Consider the following 26469-nt stretch of genomic DNA (forward strand, 5'->3'; position numbering starts at 1 on the left):
ATGACAGGCGCCATCTCAGCAGTGTCTGGGTCCACAATGCCAAGAAAGCTTATGGCAGTAAATTCGATGGCAGCTGTGACAATCCTGACAGCTGGCTGGAGCTCAGGGTGGCAGGCTGAGCCGGACTGTGAGCAGTTGGAGCAGCAGCGAGGTATGACCACCATTACTGGTTGGCAGATGTCAGTTTCCACACTACCAGTTACTACATGATGGGATGGACACACTTGTATTATTATATAGGCAAGCGGAACTTTAAACAAACTCCGGGCACCTAGCATGCTGTTTACCTTCCTTTGCATTCAGGAAAATGTAAATGTTCTCCTCAAAAGGAAAATTCCTTGCGTTTACAATACATATACAATGGAAGAAGAATTTTCTGAAGTAGCAATATCAGAGAATTGACTCCTCCATATGAGAGCTGGGATCAGTGAAAGTAAAACTGATTTCAAAGAAAGGTTTGGTGTGTTGGCTGCCATTTTCGGAAAAGCACTGTGAGTTCGCATGCATCTTAGGACTTCTTTGTGTAAACATTGTATGTGTTCCCCATACATTTTGAATGTTCTCCCATACTTCTTTTCCTAGGCAAACTTACCATACCTTTACATCTGAATTATCTTTCTCATTTTTGAAGAACTGATTATAGAACTTCCTATTATTAGAGGAGATAGGTAATGTAAAATACATATCAAAACAGTTAAGTGAAAAGAAGTTATTGTATTAACTAATGTGTACCATTGTGAGTTCATAGACAGGGCAAAATAGATTGCTGCGGCTGTGTCAAATCTGTGCAGAATACAGATTTGCTACTTCATCATCAGGTCAACCAAGGTGGGCAAGCAGGCTCCAGGTCTGAAAATCTGTCATGGAATGGAAGTTACAAGCTGCCAGACTAGATCTGACAGCACGTAGCTTCAGAGCTGAACCTAGTCACAGAGAAAAGTCAGCAAAGTGACTCAGGCACAGACTGGTGCCACTGTTCTCACATCCCGGCCCTGTGAGAGACTGAGGGTGCTTTACCTAAAACAAATTCTCCTAATACCCAGTCTCCCCAAATACCCATTAGCCTAATGATTATATTCCTAACAAAGATCTGCCATAGATGTACCATTTCTTATATAATAAGATGCCATTTCTTATATAATAAGATGCATTTTAAGGATACAGTGGGCTTTTAAGATCTGCTTTATAATACTTTAAACATTTACTCTTAATTGGGTGAAATGCCTTGAAAATCCTCAAAGGTCAGCAAAATAGTCACTATGAAAGTTTCCAAAAATGCCTCTAAGCTAGTACTATCTTAGTATAGATGAGAAGTTGCATATTTGATAAATGAACATTTTAGATGAATGTGTCATTAGGTAAATTGATCATTATGCCAATTGATGTTAAGAAAATCAGTTTTAGGGGATTTGACATTCTCCCCTTTCTCACTTTGAAATTCTAGGTTGTTTTTTTTTTTTTTTAATGTGAACAACAAAGCCACTGCCCAAGACAAGATTTGCTTGACTCTATCCCTAAGTAAGATCAAAGTTTCTAATATAAAGTCATGATAAAAAATAGTAGAAAAACAAACGAGAATTTGCTACAAGCGTGGTATAGGCCAATGTACTTTGCATCCATTTATTCAATAACCACAGCTGTATACCAGGCACTATTCTGAATTATCTCATGTCATCCTCACAGTGATGTTGTAGTTTATTCCCAAATGAGGATAGGGCTGGGAGCTGAAGGAAAGAGATACTAAGTAATTGCTTAATAAAGTGGTGAAGGTAGGTTTGGAATCCAGGCAGTCTGGATCAGTGCTTTACAGCCTCAGCAGATAAGCTCTGCTGAGAAAACAATAATGTGAAACTTCAGTGATTTTTCAAACTGAGCAGGTAGTGAGGATATAGGTGATATCCCCTGTATGGTTAAAAAAAAATTGTTAGGGCTATGCCTTCTCAATAGCATTAGTGGAAGATCAAAAATCACTGCTTGAGAGTGATTCTTTTCTCTGAGTGCATCTAATAATCTCCAGATCCTAAACAGATGAAAGAGCACTCATCAAAAGGAGCATATAATGAGCAAGAAACTCCAGATGAATCCTATTAAAAGAGCAACCCTATGACATGCCAATAGTGTTCATACCCCTTCTCCATGCTATCTGGTTGTTTATGGAGACCCAAAGAGTTTCTACACCTTCCTATCTTAATACTCATGTGAAGGATGGAAGCTGAATGTTTGAAGGATGTCACTCCAAGAAGGACTTCTGCTGCCATTATGATCAAAGTGCCATAAGAAAGGGCTGGTGATGGGAATTATGTATGCATTTTTATGTCATTGATTAGGTGAGTGACCATAACCCATCAGAAATGTACTATACTAAGGCAATATCCAATATTTGGTGCTAAACACCTTCTGGACAATGGATAACTGTTCAGTTCTAAAATTACTATTGGCAGTACTTCCGGTGTCCTTAGTTAAATAAAACTCATTATGAGATAATTACAATGAATTCTAATACATAGTTCTTATATAGATTTGTTAGTAAACAACTATATAGGTGTGTGTGTGTGTGTGTGTGTGTTGTATATCTCTGTGTGTGTGCTCAGTCATGTCTGACCCTTTGCAAGCCCGTGGACTATATAGCCCACCAGGCGCTTCTATCCATGGAATTCTCCAGGCAAGAATACTGGAGTTAAGTTGTCATTTCCTACTCCAGGGGATTTTCCTGACTCAAGGATCAAAATGGCGTCTCTTGAGTCTCCTGCATTGGCAGGTGTTCTTTACCACTGTGCCACCTAGGAAACCCATAACAAGTGTGTACATGTGTATATATATGTGTGTGTGTGTGTGTGTGTACGGCTAATTGGACATTTAAGAAACAACAACAAAAGGAAAAAAGAAAGAAGAAAAATTCAGGTAGGAATTATCTTAAAACTTAAAATTAGTATTGCTTGATGATTTAAGCTTTAATTTGCAAGATAAAGACAAGAAAGAAATGTCAGTATGGCTAAAGAAATACTTGCAAAAGGTAAGATGTTCCTGCAATGCAACTGACCCACTGGGGACAGTTTTTACAGAAGCAAAATGTCTTCCTGAGCCCAGCTGGAGATCAGTTTATGCCCTGAAGCATGATTATGTTAACCTTGAAAGGTCCTAATGAAATGAGTTTGGTGGTCTCAGCCTATATATTTCTATATGCACTGGTGCATGCCTTGGAACATATCTTGATGGACTGTCTGCAGAATGGCACAGCATGTATTTGAGATTACAGTGTGACCCACAGTCTCCAACACCATAACTCCTATTTTTTCCCACATGATGCATCTCTCACAATTCAGCCCAGGAGGGAGAAATGACTACTTAATGACAGTCTATACATTATTGATGGGGCAGTAAGGTGGTAAAGAGATAACCCTAGGTGTCTTGTTTGCCAGTTGATTAACCAGAGTGAGTGCATTCCCTAGGGAAAACATGCTTTGCAGTAAACCAGTTATCCATTTAGTCTCTCACTAATGACAATAGCGCAAAAATTTGACACCCTCCTCTTTCCTCGAAAGCTTGGTGGAGTATGACTCTTTAAATCAGACTGCAAATTAAGACATAAAATGAAAATTGAGATGCATGCACATCACTTTGGTCAATGAAGTACTATTAAGAGCTTAGATTGAGGTAAATGATTGAGCTATATTATTCGTATTTCATTGTAAAGATGACTGGTCTCCTGGGTAATCTTTCTATGTTTTAAGGCAAGAAATCTTTATATGTCTGGAAGGGATATGAGATTGCTATATGTATTAACATTTGATTCAAATAAAATATTTAGAAGCAAGCATATTATAGATTAAAGCTTTAGTATTTTAAGGAATGTCTGGTGAAGTTCTAATGTGATGGTGCCACTCTTTCTTAAAACAGGGGTGATCAACTTGTAGCTGTCCAATCTTCTTATTCATTTTGGAACCAGTTTGGTAAAGTCAGCAGTTTATTTTCAGTATCCTAGGAAAAAAAAGGCATTTAACTTCTCTTGAATCCATTGCTTCATGACATACACCAGCTCAGGATTCTCTCCTGTTATATATTGGATAAAATTTAGTATCAAAACTTTCACAACTGAAAACTTTGTGTGTCTCACTCCTTTGAACATGCGTGTCAGGCTGATAAATAGCTTGCATTCTTTATATTTAACTTCTTTAAATGGAATTCAAATTTTTTGCTCTGAGGCCATTAGGAATTTATGAACCATTTTTCTTTTCTGTAGTCTTCAGAGAGGAATCTACTTGTACAAAGACGACTCCGAGGCATTTGTCATTTTATACAGTGAGACCATTAGTGGTTATTGAGTATGGACCGAAGATTTTAGGAGTTCTGAGGAACTGTGGAACCAAGACACACGTAGTTAAAGAATACAGTCTAAGCGCAAACATTTTATTCTCCCTCATTGAGCATCTTTTCTTCTGTGTCTTACAGAAAACTCAAATTATAAAATTATTCAGATGTTGGCAATTTCTTTGAAAATTTCCATTAGTTATCTTGTTTTAGTAGTGCTATCTCCACACACCACTACTGTTCTATTACTCTTAACATTCTTAAGGAACGTTAGGTTCAAAATCCCCTGGGACTCCAGCCTTCCTCCTCCTGGCTAATGCAAGAAACTCAGATAAAGACTAAAATAAAAGAAGGAGATGAATTATTTAGCCAGCAGAAGACTAAGTGGGTTTGAGGATCATTAAGGAAATTTAATGATAGTTTTCATGTATAGAACAGATATTATTCAGAGATTGATGGCTAGCTATTCTCTGCATTTTCTGAAACTGTAAGAAGAAGTAAAATAGGAGCGACTAAGGCAACAATGAAGAAACATTTCCTGATGTTGAAATCTGTTGGTTATGAATATGTTCATTCAATATGTTATTCATTCAATATTTATTAACTTTCTACTATATGAGGTCATACTTGCCTGAGATGGAATTATTTACTTAGGTCTTTTTAGAACATATTTACATTATACTTGAAATGACTTATCTGGTCTTGTTTAGAGACAGAGAAGCAAATCATTGGTTTTATGATTTTTGTAATTCCTTCAAGGACTCATAATAGGAAAAATAAGATGCTGATATAAACGTTCACACTAACATAACACGGATTTTTCCAACATCCATCTTAAGAAATATAGAAAAGAGTAATTAAGTATAAGCGCCCATCAATGTAATCACCAAAGCTCCAATACATTTAAATCCCTTTTTAAATCAGGGTCTAATTATGGCTGATTAATCTCTTTGCCCTCTTCATGGATTGAGCCTTGCTGTGGTAAAGGGGATTGCATAAATCAATGAAGCAATGAGCCATGCCATACAGGGCCACCCAGGATGGATGGATTATAGTGAAGAGTTCTGACAAAATGTGGTCCACTGCAGGAGGAAATGACAAAACACTCCAGTATTCTTATTGTGATAACCCAATGAACAATATGAAAACACAAAAGATATGACACCAAAAGATGAGCCCTCAGGGTCAGAAGGTATCCAATATGCTGCTGGGGAAGAGCAGAGGGCAATTCTTAATGGCCCCAGAGAGAATGAAGTGGATGAACTAAAGTGGAAAAGATGCTCAATTGTAGATGTGTCTGGGGGTGAAAGGAAATTCCCACGCTGTAAGAACAACAGTGTCAGGATACTATGCTGGCCATAGCAAACACCTTTTCTAACAGCCCAAGAGATGACTCTACTCATGGACATCAACAAATGGTCAATAGCCAAAGCAGATTAATTATGTTCTTTGCAGCTGAAGATGGAGAAGCTCTATATAGTCAGCAAAAACAAGACCCAGAACTGACTGTGACTCCGATCATGTGTACTTTATTCCAAAATTCAGGCTTAAATTGAAGAACATAGGGAAAACCACTAGGCATTCAACTATGACCTAAATCAAATCCTTTATTATTTTACAGTGGAGGTGATAAATAAATTCAAGGGGTTAGATCTGGTAGATAGAGTGCCTGAGAACTCTGGAAAGAGGTTTATGACACTGTACAGGAGGCAGTGACCAAAATCATCCCAAAGAATAAGAAATGCAAGAAAGCAAAGTGGATGTCTGAGGAGGCTTTATGAATAACTGAGGAAAAAAAGAGAAAATAAAGGCAAAGGAAAAATATACCCAATTGAATTCAGAGTTCCAGAGAATAGCAAGAAGGGATAAGAAAGCCTTCTTAAATGAATAATGCAAAGTAACAGAGGAACACAAAGGAATGGGAAAGACTAGAGATATCTTCAAGAAAACTGGAGATAGTAAGGGAACATATCATGCAAGGATGGGAATGATAAAGAACAGAGATGGTAAGGACCTAAAAGAAGCAGAAGAGATTAAGAAGAGGCAGCAAGAATATATAGAACTATACAAGAAAGGTCTTAATGCCTGGATAACCATGATGGTGTGGTCACTTACCTAGAGCCAGATATCCTGAAGTGTGAAGTCAAATGGGCCTTAGGAAGCATTACTACAAACAAGGCTAGTGTTAAGTGGTGGAATTCCGGCTGAACTGTTTAAAATCCTAAGAGAAGATTCTGTTAAAGTGCTGCACTCAATATGTCAGCAAATTTGGAAAACTCAGTAGTGGCCACAAGACTGGAAAAGGTCAATTTTCATTCCAATCCCAGAAAAAGGCAATACCAGAGAATGTTCAAACTACTGTACAGTTGCACTCATTTCACATACTAGCAAGATTATGCTCAAAATCCTTCAAGCTAGACTTCAGCAGTATGTGAACCGAGAACTTCCTGATATACAAGGTATGTTTAGAAAAGGAGAAGAACCAGACATAAAGTTGCCAACATCCTTTGGATAGTAGAGAAAGTAAGGGAATTCCAGCAAAACATCTACTTCTGCCTCACTGGCTATACTAAATCCTTTGATTGTGTATATCATAATGAATTGTGGAAAATTCTTAAGGAGATGGGAGTATCAGACCACTTTGCCTGTTTCCTGAGAAACTTATATGCAGGTCAACAAGCAGTTAGAACTGGACATGGAACAATGGGCTGATTCAAAATTGGGATAGGAGTATGACAAGGCTGCATATTGTCACCCTGTTTATTTAACTTCTAAGCAGAGTACATCATGAAAAATACTGGGCTGGATGAATCACAAGCTAGAATCAAGATTTCTGAGAGAAATATCAACAAACTCAGATATGCAGATGATACTGCTCTAATCACAGAAAGTGAAGAGGAACTAAAGACCATTTTGATGAGGGTGAAAGAGGAGAGTGAAAAGGCTGACTTAAAACTCCACATTCAAACCATAGTGTCTGGTCTCATTACTTAATGGCAAATAGAAGGGGGAAAAGTGGGAGCAATGACAGATTTTATTTTCCTGGGTTCCAAAATCACTGTGGACGGTGACTGCAATCATAAAATTAAGACACTTGCTCCTCGGAAGGAAAGCTATGACAAACTTTGAAAGTGTATTAAAAATCAGAGATATTACTTTGCTGTCAATGGTCTGTATTGTCAAAGCTATGGTTTTTCTAGGAGTCATTTATGGATGTGAGAGTTCAACCATAAAGAAGGCTGAGTGGCAAAGAATTGATGCTTTTGAATTGTGGTGCTGCAGAAGACTCATGAAGAATCCCTTGGGCTGCAAGGAGATCAATCCAATCAATCCTAAAGAAATCAATGGTGAATATTCATTCAAAAGTCTGATGCTGATGTTGAAGCTCTAATACTTTGGCCACCTGATGCAAAGAGCCGACTTATTGGAAAAGACCCTAATGCTGGAAAAGATGGAAGGTAAAAGGAGAAGGGGATGGCAGAGGATGAGATGCTTATCAAAATAGCATCACAAACTCAAATTGACAGGAATTTAAGAAAATTCCTGGAGACAGTGGAGGATGGGGGACCCTAATGTGCTGCAGTTCACAGGGTCACAAAGAGTTGGAAACAACTTAGCGTCTGAACAACAACAAATCTTTTGCATTCCATTAATTTTCTCTTGGAGAAGGCAATGGCACCTGACTCCAGTACTCTTGCCTGGAAAATCCCATGGACGGAGGAGCCTGGTAGGCTGCGGTCCATGGGGTCGCTAAGAGTCAGACACGACTGAGCAACTTCATTTTCTTTTTTCACTTTTATGCATTGGAGAAGGCAATGGCAACCCACTCCAGCACTCTTGCCTGGAGAATCCCAGGGACGCCAGAGCCTGGTAGGCTGCCATCTATGGGTTCGCACAGAGTTGGACACGACTGAAGCCACTTAGCAGCAATTTTCTCTTGGATAGCAGACTATATGAAATGTCACTGCTTTGTTGGTCTTAGCTACCATTTTAGTGGGTCCCCCTAAATAAAATGATGACGACTGACTTGGGCTAAAATACTTATCCCTCTGGTTTGCTATCAATGCCACACTAACTGGCCAATACTCAACTCTAATTTATTTTTATTTTTTTAATTTTTATTTTTACTTTATTTTACTTTACAATACTGTATTGGTACATATCACACTTCTCTCTATGTAAGACATTTATCCTCTGACCCCAAGTCTACATTTTATCATTAAAGTTAAGGAAGGTCTCTTCCTCATTAGAAAAATCATCACTTAAGCTCCTAAGTGGTGAGGATGTGTTCTTTCAGTCAGGACATTTCTACTTTTTTCTGAGTTGGAGGAAAATACATGAGTTGCAATATTTCATGTGGACATAAAACTGAAAAGCCTAATTGACAATTTAACAATATATAATAACTGATTTCAAACGAAATTTACTTTGAATGAGTTCCTGCCTCCCAAGGCACCCATCCCTTCTCATGTTTGCTATATTTTTGGTTGTCTCCATTGTTAAGAAGTATCTCAAGTTATGGATCCTAGGGCTGTCAGTTCCAAAATCATCTTACCATTTTCCAGTTACAAATTAGCTCATCTTGTAAATATAGCACCTAATTACCAGTTTTTTGTTGTACTTTTGCATAGTCTTATTACTCTCATTTTATTCAGATAAGTAAAAGTATTGAATTTAAAAGATCTGATTATTGTTACAAAGATAAAAACACACATAAAATATTTGCTTTGGTATATGAGCCTCCTAAATAACTTGCAGCCTGGATATAATTAAATAGCATATGTCTAGGCCATGTCAAGAGAAAATGGAGTCAAAAAGTGTGCTTTTAAAAGTAGCCCCAATTCATAAATGTGATTCTACCCTTATTGGAGAAATAAATAAAGGTTTATTAAGTCAGAGCTAAAATTAAACAGTTTCAAAACCTAAACAGTTACTGAACAGTATTTTCATCTATTGTAGCCTGACAACACATAGGAAGCTGACAAACAACTTAAGGGAAAAACCAGAGGAGGTCCTTTCCTTAGGAATTTGAAATATAAAGAAGGTATACAACTTGCCCAGGGCACACCCTGAGTAGCAGAAAGGAGATCCATATATGCAAGTCTAAGTCCAAAATCCATACTTTCCTTGCAAATCAACTTTTACAGTGAATATAAAATGATCTTACTAAATCATATAATACTTCAAATCAAAATCGTAAATGTATTGATGGCTTCAGTTTGTTAGGTAGTTAGAATAGGAAAAAGGAGTCCAGAATGAAGGTGGCTAAAAGACATAGAAGGGAAAAGCCCAAGAAAACAGAACAAGGGAAGATCTGAGGACCAGAGTGAGGACCTCAGGTAAAACAAACAGCACTCCTGGCTAGTCCAATTTACATAGGGCAGGCTCAGGAGGAGGAGAGAAACATATAAAAAGAGAAGCCAAAATTGAGCTGGGAGCTTCTCTTCTTTTGAGTCTTTTGGGTTGACCTGCCCTTATGGCACGAGGATGTATTTTCTTTGCTTTCTAAATAAAACTGAGCTATAACACAGGGCAGTAACAATGATCTATCTGTTGCTTCGAATTTTTGTTGCAGTGAGACAGAACCAAGAAAACTGCACACTCCCTTGACATATGTGGTGCCATTTCTCAGATTTAACCTGGCTGAAACAATCTGGTTTGGCCCCTGGGAGGTGGAAGCCAAGCACAGCAAAAGCCCAACTGGGTGAAAGCTCCTGTGGTGGAAGCTGAAGGCAAAAAAAAAACCAGTGCAGAGGAAGTGACAAGAAGCCCAGCGTGCTGGAAATTGGGACAGCAAAACAAACTCGGCAGAAAGCTCATGTGGCTCAGTCTCAGATTCCAGAAGACCTTCGGTTAAGGTATGAGGTCCTCGCTCCTATGGCTGAAAGAACATATGGCTAGCAAAAGTCTTAATTCCTTTACAATCTCTAGTTTCTTATTTCCTTGCACCCCACTTAAACAGGTGAGCGCCAGTGGGCGCAAATGAGGGACTCTGCAGGGGCTTAGTAGCTGTTGCCCAAGGGGTTGGGCTTCCTCTGTCCTTAATCTTCTTTGTGACAAGGATCAGGCCAATGAAAACTGTGAGCACAGATCAGGTATTTCACAGATTTTCTGACAGGTTATGAAGGGGATTCCTCGGCACATTTTGCCCACTTCCTTTTCCTCCCCTTCTTCAGCTCTTCTCTCCCAGGACTTGAGCCTGGCCAAAACCCATGGTGACTGGCTTTAGGACCTAATGGAGCCCAGGCTCTTGATGTCTCATTGCAAAAAAGAAAAAATTCAGTGACAGACACAGTGATAGGTGAAAGGTGGATTTGTTCAGATTTAGAGAGAAGCACACTCCAAAGTGTGTGGGCCATGGCAGAGGGGGAGTGTGGTGGCCAGGGAATGTGGTGTGGCTAGTTTTTGAGTGACTTCCTATGCTAATGAGTGGGAGGATCATTCCAACAATTGGGGAACCACCCACTCCTCTGTCTTCTGACAGTTCCTTTTAGAAGGATCAAGGTCTAGTTGAATTTGACTTATCATCTTGGACCCATTTGATTATAATTGGTTTATGTTATGCCCTTGGGCTATAATATTCTTTCAAAAGGTGTGCCCTGCCCCCTTCCCTCCTGTTTCATGCTCTTTTCCTGAGCCCCTCTGGATCCCAACAACATTGCCTCTACAATCTTCTGGAGGGACAACCAGAAAATAGCTAGCCTTTGGGAGAGAAATGCTGTATAATATCCCATCTCTCTAGATATTCAGGCCTTCATCTTCCAAGTTTCCTACAGCACGTGCCACATTAGCATCTCCCAGTGAACCCCCCCAGGGCGGGTGACAGGCACACAGTGTCTGCTAGAAGTCCATCTGTTGGTGGCATCCCTTCAAGGGCTTCTAGGGATAATGTTTGCCACTTTGGGAGTTAGCCCTGCAGGCTGTTTGGGCCCAAACCCTTGCCACCCTTCTCCTAAAGTTACAAACATACCCCCAAATCAAATCTTCACTTCACTTTTATGGAACATCTGGTCTGTTGCCTCTTATCATTTTTTTTCGTAAGCCACTTACTAACTCCTATAACCAGAACCCTTACCCCTTGTAGGCAACATCGCTCCACCCTACTTATTTTTAAAATACTCCTAACACCCCTAAAAGAATCAGATAATCAGCTCCTTTGTCATTACTTCTGTTATTACCTAAAGTGGGTCTATGGCAATGAGATGTTTACCACTGGAAACACCCTAAGTTGTTCTTATGGAGGACTAGGGGAGGAAATCAGTGACTTACATTCCCTCAGAGCAATACGAGGATAAGGCTTATGGCTGTTTCACCAGGTTCCCAGTCTCAGAGCACAGGCTTAGATTGCTTTACATGATGGTATCTATTCCCATCTGCAGTGGACAAATCAGTAATGAGTTGGGATTTAGTTCAGTTCAGTTCAGTCCAGTCACTCAGCCTGACTCTTTGCGACCCCATGAATTGCAGCACACCTACAACCCCTTAATCCTACCCAGTACTAGTCATGCTGGAGACCTTGGGGATGCCCAACTCCAGCCTGCAGATCCCAGGAGGAAAACCTGCCTTGACCTGTCTAGGGATCTGGTCCTCAGAATGTTGTCACACCTTAACCTGCTCGGGGATCCACCAGTCCAGGGGTCCCAGGAGGTCAACATGCCTCGAGCTGCCTGGGGATTCTATCTCCAGGAGGCTGTCATGCCTCAGCCTGCCTGGGGATTTGCACTCTGAGCCAGGGATGCCTGGCTCTCAGGTTGCAACAGTACTGGTATGATAAGCTTCAGAAAGACTTACCCCTAAGGAAGTCCACCCGTGGAAGTAGAAGGAAGCCTATTAGTTGTGGGACTGTGCCTGGTCTCAGCAATAACTCAGGAGTCCAATGAGAACCCTATTGTCATTCTGGAAAGTCTAAAAGAGGCCCTCCAAAAGTTTACCAATCTGGACTTAGACTTCTACAAGGGACAGGTGATTTTAAAGGACAAATGCCTGTCCCAGCGTGCACCGGACATCAGGATAAAGTTACAACAGCTCCTGCAGCAGGACCCTGCTTCCTCCTTAGATGAGATGGTCCAGACAGCCACCAGTACCTTTCATAACAGAGAACAGGAGAGGGAGGCCAAGGCTCAGGAAAGGGAGAAAAGGAAGGAGACAAGGCATACCCAGCTGCTGGCCGCCCTCCAGGGAAGCCCTATGGTAACCCTGAGTCCTTGAAGGACAAGGCACAAGGCGAATGCCTAATCTGCAAACAGGTGGGACACTGAGCCAAAGAGTGTCCAAACCATGACAAGTCTCCTAAAATGGTTGCTACAAATGCCATCAGTTGGGACACTGGGCAGCACTCTGACCTGTGGAACCAAGAGCCTCAAGGTCAAGTGCCAAGCTTTCCCTCACAATAGTTCAACAGGACTGAAGTGGCCCACTTCAGTCTGCCTGCCTGTCTCAGATAACCATCCCAGGTCTGGACCCTAGGGTGCAACTGGATGTGGCAGGTAGGTCTGAGAATTTCTTGGTTGACATAGGGGCTACCTACGCTCTCCTGACCTCCTTCTCCAGAGCCTTCTCCTTACAAACCCATACCATTTTGAGTGCTACAGGAAAAACAATTACAAAAAGATTCACCTGAGCACTTCTTTGTTGCTGGGATGGACAAATACCTCCCCACAAGTTTTTGGTCATCCCTAAGTGTCTTACTCCCTTGTTGGGAAGAGATATACTCACTAAACTGGGGACCATCCTTGTGAAGGGATGCTTTGCAGCCCCTAGAACCCTACAGCTTCTGGTTATTACTGAGGAATCCATTAACCCTCTCTAATAGGGAGGGACCAAAAACTGTAGGAAGACAAAATTAACCCCCTGGTGTTTGATCAGGGGACTCCTAGAGGAGCCCACCAAGCTGAATCGGCCGTCATTGCCCTCTGAGATCCCATTCGGTTTCCAAACTGAAAACAATACCTTCTCAGAAGAGAAGCTCAGGAAGGACTACAGCCTCTAATAAATTAATTCCTTGCATGTGGGCTATTGGTCCCCACCAGTTCACTGTGTAACATCCTGATCCTCCCCGTAAAGAAAAAGGATGGGACCTGTCCAATGGTTCAAGATCTCTGGATCATAAATGAAGCTGTAGTCCCCCTCCATCCCACAGTACCTAATCCCTATGTAATCTTGAGAGAAATCCCACCCAGTGCCAAGTGATTTACAATCCTGGATCTCAAAGATGCTTTCTTTTGCATACCACTGGCTAAAGAACCCCAATATCTTTTTGTCTTCAAGTGGGAGGTCTGTCTAGTCAAGGCTATGGTTTTTCCAGTGGTCATGTATGGATGTGAGAGTTGGACTGTGAAGAAAGCTGAGTGCCAAAGAATTGATACTTTTGAACTGTGGTGTTGGAGAAGACTCTTGGGAGTCCCTTGGACTGCAAGGACATCCAACCAGTCCATTCTGAAGGAGATCAGTCTTGGGATTTCTTTGGAAGGACTGATGCTAAAGCTGAAACTCCAGTACTTTGGGCACCTCATGCGAAGAGCTGACTCATTGGAAAAGACTCTGATGATGGGAGGGATTGGGGGCAGGAGGAGAAGGGGACGACAGAGGATGAGATGGCTGGATGGCATCACTGACTCTATGGATGTGAGTTTGAGTGAACTCTGGGGGTTGGTGATGGACAGGGAGGCCTGGTGTGCTGCGATTCATGGGATCACAAAGAGTTGGACACAACTGAACTGAACTGGGAGGCTTGAGGAGAAAAACACCAACAGATAATTGGGACAGCATTACCTCAGGGGATTAGAGAGAGCCCCCACCTGTTTGGGCAGGCTCTTAGCCGGGATATCCTAGATCTGGATATGGGACCTAATGGGAAAATATTACAATACATAGGTGACCTACTAATCTGCTCTCCAGATGAGAAAAATGCCCAGCAACATGTAATTCAGGTTCTAAATTTTTTGGCAGAGAGGGGATATAAAGTCTCCCGTGCTAAGGCACACATGGCCAAGACAAAGGTCACTTACCTGGGAGTTCAGATTACACACGGGTCCAGGAGACTGTCCTCTGATCAACCACAAGGAATCCTTCAGTTACCCTCCCCCACGACTCGAACACAATTGCGAGCTTTTCTGGGGCTACCTGGGTATTGTAGAATCTGGATACCTGACAATGATCTAATTGCCCAGCCCTTATATGAAAGCTTGAAGGGAACAGGATGATTCAATCCCCCTGAGGTGGGGAACTTCTCAAAAGAAGGCAGAGACTACACTAAAACAAGCCTTAACTCAGGCACCTGCTTTGAGGTTGCTGGACCCAGAAAAAGCATTCAAATTTTATGCCCACAAAAAGGAAGGAATAGCCTTGTTAACTCAAAGGTTGGGACCTGAACCCCAGCCTGTAGCTTATTTATCCAAGAGGCCCAACCAAACTGCCTGAGGTTGGCCTTCCTGCCTTCGAAATCTTGCAGCTATTTGAATCCTAATAGAAGATGCTTTAACAATGTCTTTGGGGGGCAAATTAACTATTTTTACCAGCCACCAAGTGAAACAACTCCTAAATGGGAGAGGCCATTTGTGGATGTCTGATCAAAGAATCCTCAGATATCAAGTAGTGCTGATGGAAAATCCAGGCCTGCCTATATTCCCTTGTGAGGTTCTTAACCCTGCCACCCTCCCGCCTACCCCCAAGGGTTCTCTTCCCTTTCACTCTTGCCTGGAAACCTTGGACTACTGGACAAAATCCCGAGAGGGATTGTCAGAAGATCCTCTAACCAATCCTGAGGAAATCTGGTACACTGATGGCAGCAGCTTTGTCTTGGACAGAAAAAGAAGAGCTAGATATGCAGTAGTTTCCAATTTTGAGACCCTAGAGGCTAAACCTTTGCCACCGGGTACTTCAGCCCAATTAGCTGAGCTCATAGCCCTGACTCGAGCTTTGGAGCTGGGAAAAGGAAAAAGAGTAGCCATCTACACTGACTCCAAGTCTGCCTTTCTGGTGCTACATGCACATGCTGCTGTTTGGAAAGAATAGCCACCTGACCACCCGAGGGTCCCCAGTCAAATATGCTGATAAAATCCTTAGGCTCTTGGAGGCAGACCATCTGCCCACTGAGGTTTCAGTCTCCCACTGTAAAGGACACCAAAAAGGGAGCACATAAGTGGCACGAGGTAACCAAGCAGCCGGTCAGGCAGCTGAGAGAGCAGCATTACAGAACAATGACTTAATAGGGGTTGCCACCTTAGTTCCACAGACTAATTTGCCAGAAATTCCTTCACATACTGAAGGTGAGACTCTTAAAGCTAAGAGTGAGGGCTTTTAAGATGATATGGGGTGGTTCCAAATGGAGGGACTCCTTTTTCTGCCTGGGAACCTCCAATGGAAGTTGGTTAACACCTTACACGCCACAACCCATTTAGGGGAGAAGGACCTTCAAAGATTACTAGGAAGGTCCTTCAGAGGAACAGGTCTCCAAATGACTATAAGGCAAGTGGTATCATCTTGTCCCACCTGCCAATTAAACAACCCCCAAGGAGCTCGAAGACCCCAGCTGGCCAGCCCATCCAACAATGTGGGGCCTACCCAGGAGAGGACTGGCAGGTGGACTTCACTCAGATGCCAGTTTCTCAAGGGTGTAAATACCTATTGGTCATGATAGACACATTCACAGGATGGACTGAAGGCTTTCCCACCTGGACTGAGAAGGCTGAGGAATTGGTAAAGAAAAAAAATAAAATAAAACTGCTCCATGAAATCATTCTGAGATTTTGTCTGCCCAGGTTATTACAAAGTGAAAATGGGACATCATTTACTTCTAAGGTCACCGAAGGGGTCTCTAAAGCATTGGGCATTACTTATTATCTCCATTGTGCCTGGAGGCCTCAGTCTTCAAGAAAAGTAGAAAGAGCCAACCAATTCTTAAAATCAGCAATAAAAAAGATAACCCAGGAGACCTCCCTGGGATGGAAGGGGGCTTTACCGAAAGTTCTTCTCTGTATCCATATTGCCCCTAAGGAACAGCTTGGTCTTAGTCCTTTTGAGATGCTATATAGGAAACCTTTTGTTTATGTCAGTGACCTCTTCCTAGATCCAGAGTCTCAGTCCCTCTGGTCTTTTAAAATGGCCACTGGGCAATTCCAACAAGATATATGCTTGTGGGGTGCCAACCAGAACCCAAAAGATTCTAAAGAGCCACCCACCACTATATGCTCCAGGGACTCAAGTCCTAATTAAAGTCTGGAAAGATGGGTCCTCAAAGGCTCAACTCAGTCCACATGGAAGGGCCTCTATCCTGAAATACTTTCTATCCCCACAGTAGTCAAGGTACCAGGACACAACTCCTGGATTCACTTCTCACAAGTCAAGCCATGGAAGAGAGCAGAAGAACACACTCAATACACCTGTGAGGCCCTGGGAGATCTCAGCTACCTGTTCAGGACTACAAAGGAGTGCCATTCTGACAAATGCCCCCAAAATTAAGTTTTTGGGGATAGCAGAGTCAGACATGACTGAGTAACTGACCTGAACTAAACTGGGGATAATATTTCTCAGGAGAGCTCTAAAGAACCAACACATCTTGGCAGGGGTTGTACTCCAAAATAGATGGTAGATAGATCTCTTGATCCCTGAACAAGGAGGGACTTGAGTCATATTGATTGAGATGTGTTGTTTCTGGGTAAACACCTCCAGCTAGGTTAAAGAAAGTCTGAAAACATTCAGATCCTAGAGGATTTCAAGAATGAGCTGGAGAGTTCTTGGGATGGCTACAATCTCTCTTTGGGGGATCCTTCTCCTGGTGAGGGGGAATTTGGAGTTGGTCAATGCCCTTACTAATCCCTGTTATCACCATAATGATGCTGCTTATGATTGCTCCATGTAATATCAATTGTCTAACCCATTTTGTGTCTTCCCAGGTCAATAAGCTACAACAATGGCAACCCACTCCAGTACTCTTGCCCAGGAAACCCCATGGATGGAGAGTCTCATAGGCTGCAACCCATGGGGTCGTGAAGAGTTGGACACAACTGAGCAACTTCACTTTCACTTTCATGCATTGGAGAAGGAAATGGCAACCCACTCCAGTGTTCTTGCCTGGAGAATCCCAAGGATGGCGGAGCCTGTTGGGCTGCTGTCTATGGGGTCGCACAGAGTCAGACAAGACTGAAGCGACTTAGCAGCAGCAGCAGCAAGCTACAACATGCAGTGCCAGTTCAACAAGGATATATAAAACTACAGCCAACCACGGACAATATCACTCACCCTTAGATGGACACCACTATAAGGCCTCTGAAGCTCGAAAGTAGCCAGAGGGGGAGTGTCAGGAAGCGTTTAACAGGAGGCTTCCTGTGTGCTGTTTTGGATCTGTCAGGAATTCTCTGTTCCTTATTAATTCCTGAATATTCAGGAATAAGCCTTTCCCGGGGGCTGAGGAATCCAGGCATTTCCTTCGTTAGTTTTTCTATATGGTTTTAAGTACCCTCTTCTTTTTTATGAACCCTATGGTAAAAGTGATTATTTACAACCCTCTCTCTTTCACATGGATGACCTCGTGTTTCCTTGTAAGTTTTGATTTTATCTCTGCTGAAAATAGCTATATTGTAAGACAGTATATATGCCCACACCATGTTAATTAAAACACCTTTGCTCCATCAGAGCTTTGGTCCCCGTGTCTTGCTTTCTCTCTCTCTCTCTTTTTCAGGCTGATCCCCTGGAGCTCAGAGACTCTCTGAGTTCACTTTCCTGCCCGAGCTTCTAAGACCCTCTCGAGAAGGCGCTCTGTACCTTCAGCCCATCGAGAGGGCGCCTAAGGCCTTCATGAACAGAGCAAGCCCTGTGCAGGGGCTTTATTGGCTCTCTGTGTAAACCAAGGAATATCAGCCTCTTTCTCTTCTTTACTTTCTTATCGTCGACTCTGGACCACCAGGTTCCAGTTCATTAAAGGACCTCAACAGGGGAGGCCCAATGCCCCTCACCATACCAATTCAGCAGGAAGTAGCCAGAGAGACCTCAATGATCCCTATTCCCAAAGAATTGGGCCCCCCATCTCTTGAAGGGGGAATGTTAGGTAGTTAGAATAGGAAAAAGGAGTCCAGAATGGTGGTGACTAAAAGAAAAAGAAGGAAAAATCCACAAAAATAGAACAAAGGAAGGTTCGAGGACCAGAGTGAGGACCTCAGGTAAAACAAACCACCCTTCTAGCTAGCCCAATTTACATAGGGCAGGCTCAGGGGGAGGAGACAAAAAAACATATAAAAAGAGGAGCCAAAATTGAGCTGGGGGCTTCTCGTCTCTTCGAGTCTTTTGGGTCGACCTACCCTCAAGCCTTGAGGATGTGTCTTTCTTTGCTTTCTAAGTAAAACTGCTGTAACATGGGGCTGTAACACTGGTCCATCAATCACTTCAAGTTTTTGCTGTGGCGAGACAGAACCAAGGAAATTACACACTCCCTTGACAAGTTGATCACTCTGTTTTCCCAGAGTCTCTATGATTCTTCACTTCATTTCTAGGACGCAACTTCTCTGGGTTTTCCTCTTGCCTCAGGGGTAACTCTTTCTGTCTTCCAAACTTCCTGTTCTTGTAAGGCTGTGGACCTTAGCACTTTAAACTATTCATATTAAACACTTACTTCTTTGGCAATCTCAGGAAATCATGTGGTTTTAAATATAATCCACGTGCCAATGGCACCAAATTTATACCTATGTTTTATAACTTTTCCTTGAAATCCAGACATATATTCAACTTCCTACTCAATATCTCCCATTGGATGTCTAACAGATATCTCATATTCAGCATGCCCAAAATTGAACTCCTAACTCTTGTCTCCCTACCACAAACCTGCTCCACTTCAGTCTTTGTCATATTAATGGGAACTCTTCCCTACAGCTGTTTAGACTCAAGTCCTTAGAATCTTCTTTTACTTTTTTCTTTCTCTATACCTCATATCTAATTCATTAGAAAGTTGGAATGGCTCTAGCTTCAAATATTTCCAGGCTAGACCACCCCTAAACATTTCTTCTTCCCCTACAATTATTTCCTTAGCACCACTATCTCTTGCCTGGATCAGTGCTGCTACCTCCTAACACCCTTCCATTTTCCACTGTTGCTTCCTATAGTCTATTCCCAACAGAGCCGCTGCCTGATTCTGTTTTACCATGGACTGTGGAACAGTTCTATTCAAACTCTCCAGATTTTCGCAAACTCTCTATTTCTAAGAGTTAAAGCTATAATCCTTACAGTCCTTCAAGGATCTATCAGATTTGAACTTCTGTTCCTCAGCGATCAATGCAAAGAAATAGAGGCAAAAAAAACAGAATGAGAAAGACTAGAGATCACTTCAAGAAAATTAGAGATACCAAGGGAATATTTCATGCAAAGATGGGCTCGATAAAGGACAGAAATGGTATGGACCTAAGAGAAGCAGAAGATATTAAGAAGAAGTGGCAAAAATATACAGAAGAACTGTACAAAAAAGATCTTCACAAGCAAGATAATCACGATGGTGTGATCACTCATCTAGAGCCAGGCATCCTGGACTGTGAAGTCAAGTGGGCCTTAGAAAGCATCACTACGAACAAAGCTAGTGGAGGTGATGGAATTCCAGTAGAGCTATTTCAAATCCTGAAGGATGATGCTGTGAAAGTGCTACACTCAATATGCCAGCAAATTTGGAAAACTCAGCAGTGGCCACAGGACTGGAAAAGGTCAGTTTTCATTCCAATCCCAAAGAAAAGCAAAGCCAAAGAATGCTCAAACTACCGCACAATTGCACTCATCTCACATGCTAGTAAAGTAATGCTCAAAATTCTCCAAGCCATGCTTCAGCAGTACATGAACCATGAACTTCCAGATGTTCAAGCTGGTTTTAGAAAAGGCAGAGGAACCAGAGATCAAATTGCCAACATCCGCTGGATCATAGAAAAAGCAAGAGAGTTCCAGAAAAACATTTATTTCTGCTTTATTGACTATGCCAAGCCTTTGGCTGTGTGGATCACAATAAACTGTGGAAAATTCTGGAAGAGATGGGAATACCAGACCACCTGACCTGCCTCTTGAGAAATCTGTATGCAGGTCAGAAAGCAACAGTTAGAACTGGACATGGAAAAACAGACTGGTTCCAAATAGGAAAAGGAGTATATCAAGGCTGTATACTGTCACCCTGCTTATTTAACTTATACGCAGAGTACATCATGAGAAACGCTGGGCTGGAAGAAACACAAGCTGGAATAAAGATTGCCAGGAGAAATATCAATCACCTCAGATATGCAGATGACACCACCCTTATGGCAGAAAGTGAAGAGAAACTAAAAAGCCTCTTGATGAAAGTGGAAGAGGAGAGTGAAAAAGTTGGCTTAAAGCTCAACATTCAGAAAACTAAGATCATGGCATCTGGTCCCATCACTTCATAGATGGGGAAACAGTGGAAACAGTGTCAAACTTTATTCTTGGAGGCTCCAAAATCACTGCAGATGGTGACTGCAGCCATGAAATTAAAAGACTCTTACTCCTTGGAAAAAAGTTATGACCAACCTAGACAGCATATTCAAAAGCAGAGACATTACTTTGCCAGCAAAGGTCCGTCTAGTCAAGGCTATGTTTTTTCCAGCGGTCATGTATGGATGTGAGAGTTGGACTGTGAAGAAAACTGAGAGCCGAAGAATTGATGCTTTTGAACTGTGGTGTTGGAGAAGACTCTTGGGAGTCCCTTGGACTGCAAGGAGATTCAACCAGCCCATTCTAAAGGAAATCAGTCCAGGGTGTCCTTTGGAAGGAATGATGCTAAAGCTGAAACTCCAGTACTTTGGCCACCTCATGCCAAGAGTTGACTCATTGGAGAAGACTTTGATGCTGGGATCAAATAATTATGGGATCCCATAATTATCATATTATCCTCATAATCCACCCTAATAATCCTAAACTCACATTTTACCTTAGCCAGTATAATGCCCATTATTCTACTAGTTTTCGCAGCTTGCGAGGCAGCACTAGGCCTGTCCCTACTGGTAATGGTGTCAAATACATATGGCACCGACTATGTACAAAACCTTAACCTTCTACAATGCTAAAATACATTATCCCCACAATAATACTTATACCCCTAACCTGACTATCAAAAAATAGCATAATCTGAATCAACACCACACTTCACAGCTTGCTAATCAGCCTCACAAGCCTTCTCCTCCTAAATCAATTCGGTGATAATAGCCTCAACTTCTCATTAACTTTTTTCTCCGACTCCTTATCTACACCATTACTAATTCTAACCATATGACTTCTACCCCTAATACTCATAGCTAGCCAACATCATCTATCAAAAGAAAATCTAGCCCGAAAAAAACTCTTCATCTCAATGCTAATTCTACTACAACTATTTCTGATTATAACATTCACTGCCACAGAACTAATCTTTTTCTATATCATGTTTGAAGCAACGCTAGTCCCTACACTTATTATTATTACTCGATGAGGAAATCAAACAGAACGCCTAAACGCCGGTCTCTATTTCTTGTTTTACACACTAGCAGGATCCCTGCCCCTATTAGTCGCACTGATTTATATTCAAAACACAATAGGATCACTAAATTTCCTTATTCTCCAGTACTGAGTTCAACCAATACCTAACTCATGATCCAACACTTTCATATGACTAGCATGCATAATAGCTTTCATAGTAAAGATACCACTATATGGACTCCACCTCTGACTTCCCAAAGCCCATGTAGAAGCTCCAATTGCGGGCTCCATGGTCCTTGCAGCAATCCTACTTAAACTAGGAGGATATGGCATGATACGGATTACATTACTTCTGAATCCAATCACCGACTTTATAGCATACCCATTCATTATATTATCATTATGAGGCATAATCATAACCAGCTCAATTTGCCTTCGCCAAACGGACCTAAAGTCACTCATCGCATATTCTTCCGTTAGCCACATAGCACTTGTCATTGTTGCCATTCTCATTCAAACACCCTGAAGCTACATAGGAGCCACCGCCCTAATAATTGCTCATGGTCTCACATCTTCCATACTTTTCTGCCTAGCAAACTCCAACTATGAACGAGTTCACAGCCGAACAATAATCCTAGCCCGCGGCCTACAAACACTCCTTCCACTAATGGCTGCCTGATGACTCCTAGCAAGTCTAACTAATCTAGCTCTACCCCCATCAATCAACCTAATCGGAGAACTATTTGTAGTAATATCAACCTTTTCATGATCTAACATCACAATTATTCTAATAGGACTTAATATGGTAATTACTGCTCTATATTCCCTCTACATACTAATCACAACACAACGAGGTAAACATACTCACCACATCAATAATATTTTACCCTCCTTCACACGAGAAAATGCACTTATATCACTGCATATACTACCACTCCTACTTCTATCCCTAAACCCGAAAATTATCCTAGGCCCCCTATACTGTAAATATAGTTTAAGAAAACATTAGATTGTGGATCTAATAATAGAAGACTATCACCTTCTTATTTACCGAAAAAGTATGCAAGAACTGCTAATTCTATGCCCCCATGTCTAATAACATGGCTTTTTCAAACTTTTAAAGGATAGTAGTTATCCATTGGTCTTAGGAACCAAAAAATTGGTGCAACTCCAAATAAAAGTAATAAACCTATTTTCCTCCCTCACACTAGTCACCCTAATTCTACTAACCATACCCATCGCAGCAATCAATTTTAACACCCATAAATTCACCAATTATCCACTCTATGTAAAAACAACCATTTCATGCGCTTTCATCACTAGCATAATCCCCACAATAATATTCATCCACACAGGACAAGAAATAATTATCTCAAACTGACACTGACTAACCATCCAAACCCTCAAACTATCACTCAGCTTCAAAATAGACTTCTTCTCAATAATATTCGTTCCAGTAGCACTATTCGTTACATGATCTATTATAGAATTCTCAATATGATACATGCACTCAGACCCCAACATTAACCAGTTTTTCAAGTACTTACTCCTATTTCTCATTACAATACTTATTCTTGTCACTGCAAACAACCTCTTTCAACTTTTCATTGGCTGAGAAGGAGTTGGAATTATATCATTTCTACTGATCGGATGATGATATGGACGGACAGACGCCAACACAGCAGCCTTACAAGCAATCCTATATAACCGCATTGGTGACATCGGATTTATTCTAGCCATAGCATGATTTCTAATTAACCTCAACACCTGAGATCTCCAACAAATCTTTATACTAAATCCAAACGACTCAAACCTACCCCTAATAGGACTAATTCTAGCTGCAACCGGAAAATCCGCACAATTTGGCCTACATCCATGACTACCCTCTGCAATAGAGGGCCCAACACCCGTCTCAGCACTACTCCACTCAAGCACAATAGTAGTAGCAGGCATCTTCCTACTAATCCGCTTTTATCCACTAACAGAAAACAATAAATTTGCCCAATCAATCATATTATGTCTAGGGGCTATAACCACATTATTCACAGCAATATGCGCCCTCACCCAAAATGATATCAAAAAAATTATCGCTTTCTCTACATCCAGCCAACTCGGCCTCATAATAGTAACAATCGGAATTAATCAACCCCACCTAGCATTCCTTCACATCTGCACCCATGCCTTCTTCAAAGCCATATTATTTATATGCTCTGGCTCCATTATCCACAGCCTAAACGACGAGCAAGACATCCGAAAAATAGGAGGCCTATTTAAAGCAATGCCATTTACCACAACAGCCCTCATTATTGGCAGCCTTGCACTAACAGGAATACCCTTTCTCACCGGATTCTACTCCAAAGACCTGATTATTGAATCCGCTAATACGTCTTATACCAACGCCTGAGCCCTTTTAATAACATTAGTCGCCACCTCCTTCACAGCCATCTACAGCACTCGCATTATCTTTTTTGCACTCCTAGGACAACCCCGATTTCCAACCCTCATTAATATCAATGAAAATAACCCGTTCCTAATTAATTCAATCAAACGCTTACTAATTGGAAGCCTATTTGCAGGGTTCATTATCTCTAATAACATCCCTCCAATAACAATCCCCCAAATAACCATGCCCCACTATCTAAAAATAACTGCCTTAACAGTCACAATCCTAGGCTTTATTCTAGCACTAGAAATCAGCAACACAACCCACTACCTAAAATTTAATTATCCATCAAACACATTCAAATTCTCTAACCTATTAGGATATTATCCTACAATTATACACCGCCTGACCCCCTATATAAACCTAACAATAAGCCAAAAATCAGCATCCTCTCTCCTAGATCTAATCTGACTAGAAACTATTCTACCAAAAACCATTTCACTAGCCCAAATAAAAATATCCACCACAATCACAAGCCAAAAGGGCCTAATTAAACTATATTTCCTCTCCTTCCTAATCACGATCCTCATTAGTACAACCTTACTTAATTTCCACGAGTAATCTCCATAATCACTACAACACCAATCAATAAAGACCAACCAGTAACAATAACCAATCAAGTACCATAACTGTATAAAGCAGCAATTCCCATAGCCTCCTCGCTAAAAAACCCAGAATCCCCCGTATCATAAATAACCCAATCCCCCATACCATTAAACTTAAATACAATTTCCACCTCCTTATCTTTCAACACATAATAAACCATAAGAAATTCCATTAATAAACCAGTAATAAACGTCCCTAAAACAACCTTATTAGAAACTCAAACCTCAGGATACTGTTCAGTAGCTATAGCTGTCGTATAACCAAAAACTACCATCATACCCCCTAAATAAATTAAGAAAACTATTAAACCTAAAAAAGACCCACCAAAATTCAACACAATACCACACCCAACCCCACCACTTACAATTAACCCCAACCCCCCATAAATAGGTGAAGGTTTTGAAGAAAACCCCACAAAACCTATCACAAAAATAACACTTAAGATAAACACAATGTATGTCATCATCATTCTCACATGGAATCTAACCATGACCAATGATATGAAAAACCATCGTTGTCATTCAACTATAAGAACACTAATGATCAACATCCGAAAAACCCACCCACTAATAAAAATTGTAAACAACGCATTCATTGATCTCCCAGCTCCATCAAATATTTCATCATGATGAAACTTTGGCTCTCTCCTAGGCATTTGCTTAATTTTACAGATTCTAACAGGCCTATTCCTAGCAATACACTATACACCTGACACAACAACAGCATTCTCCTCTGTAACCCACATTTGCCGAGACGTAAACTATGGCTGAATTATCCGATATATACACGCAAACGGAGCATCAATATTTTTCATCTGCCTATTCATGCACGTAGGACGAGGTCTATATTACGGATCATACATCTTCTTAGAAACATGAAACATCAGAGTAATTCTCCTATTCGCAACAATAGCCACAGCATTCATAGGCTATGTTTTACCATGAGGACAAATATCATTCTGAGGAGCAACAGTTATTACCAACCTCCTTTCAGCAATTCCATATATTGGCACAAACCTAGTCGAATGAATCTGAGGAGGATTCTCAGTAGACAAAGCTACCCTCACCCGATTTTTCGCCTTTCACTTTATTTTCCCATTCATCATCGCAGCCCTCGCCATAGTTCACCTACTCTTCCTCCACGAAACAGGATCCAACAACCCCACAGGAATTCCATCGGACACAGATAAAATTCCCTTCCACCCTTATTACACCATTAAAGACATCCTAGGTGCTATCCTACTAATCCTCATCCTCATGCTACTAGTACTATTCACGCCTGACTTACTCGGAGACCCAGACAACTACACCCCAGCAAACCCACTTAACACTCCCCCTCACATCAAACCTGAATGATACTTCCTATTTGCGTACGCAATCTTACGATCAATCCCTAATAAACTAGGAGGAGTCCTCGCCCTAATCCTCTCAATCCTAGTCCTAGTAATTATACCCCTCCTCCATACATCAAAGCAACGGAGCATAATATTCCGACCAATCAGTCAATGTATATTCTGAATCCTAGTAGCCGACCTATTAACACTCACATGAATTGGAGGCCAGCCAGTTGAACACCCCTACATCATTATTGGACAACTAGCATCTATTATATATTTCCTTATCATTCTAGTCATAATACCAGTAGCTAGCATCATCGAAAACAACCTCCTAAAATGAAGACAA

General features: G+C 41.3%; 1 pseudogene; it reads left to right on the forward strand.

The window, feature by feature from the left end:
• On the forward strand, positions 1-26469 carry LOC121819866 (cytochrome b-like; annotated as a pseudogene).

The sequence above is a fragment of the Ovis aries genome, chromosome 6, assembly GCF_016772045.2.
Source record: "Ovis aries strain OAR_USU_Benz2616 breed Rambouillet chromosome 6, ARS-UI_Ramb_v3.0, whole genome shotgun sequence".
In the NCBI taxonomy this organism is placed as follows: domain Eukaryota; kingdom Metazoa; phylum Chordata; class Mammalia; order Artiodactyla; family Bovidae; genus Ovis; species Ovis aries.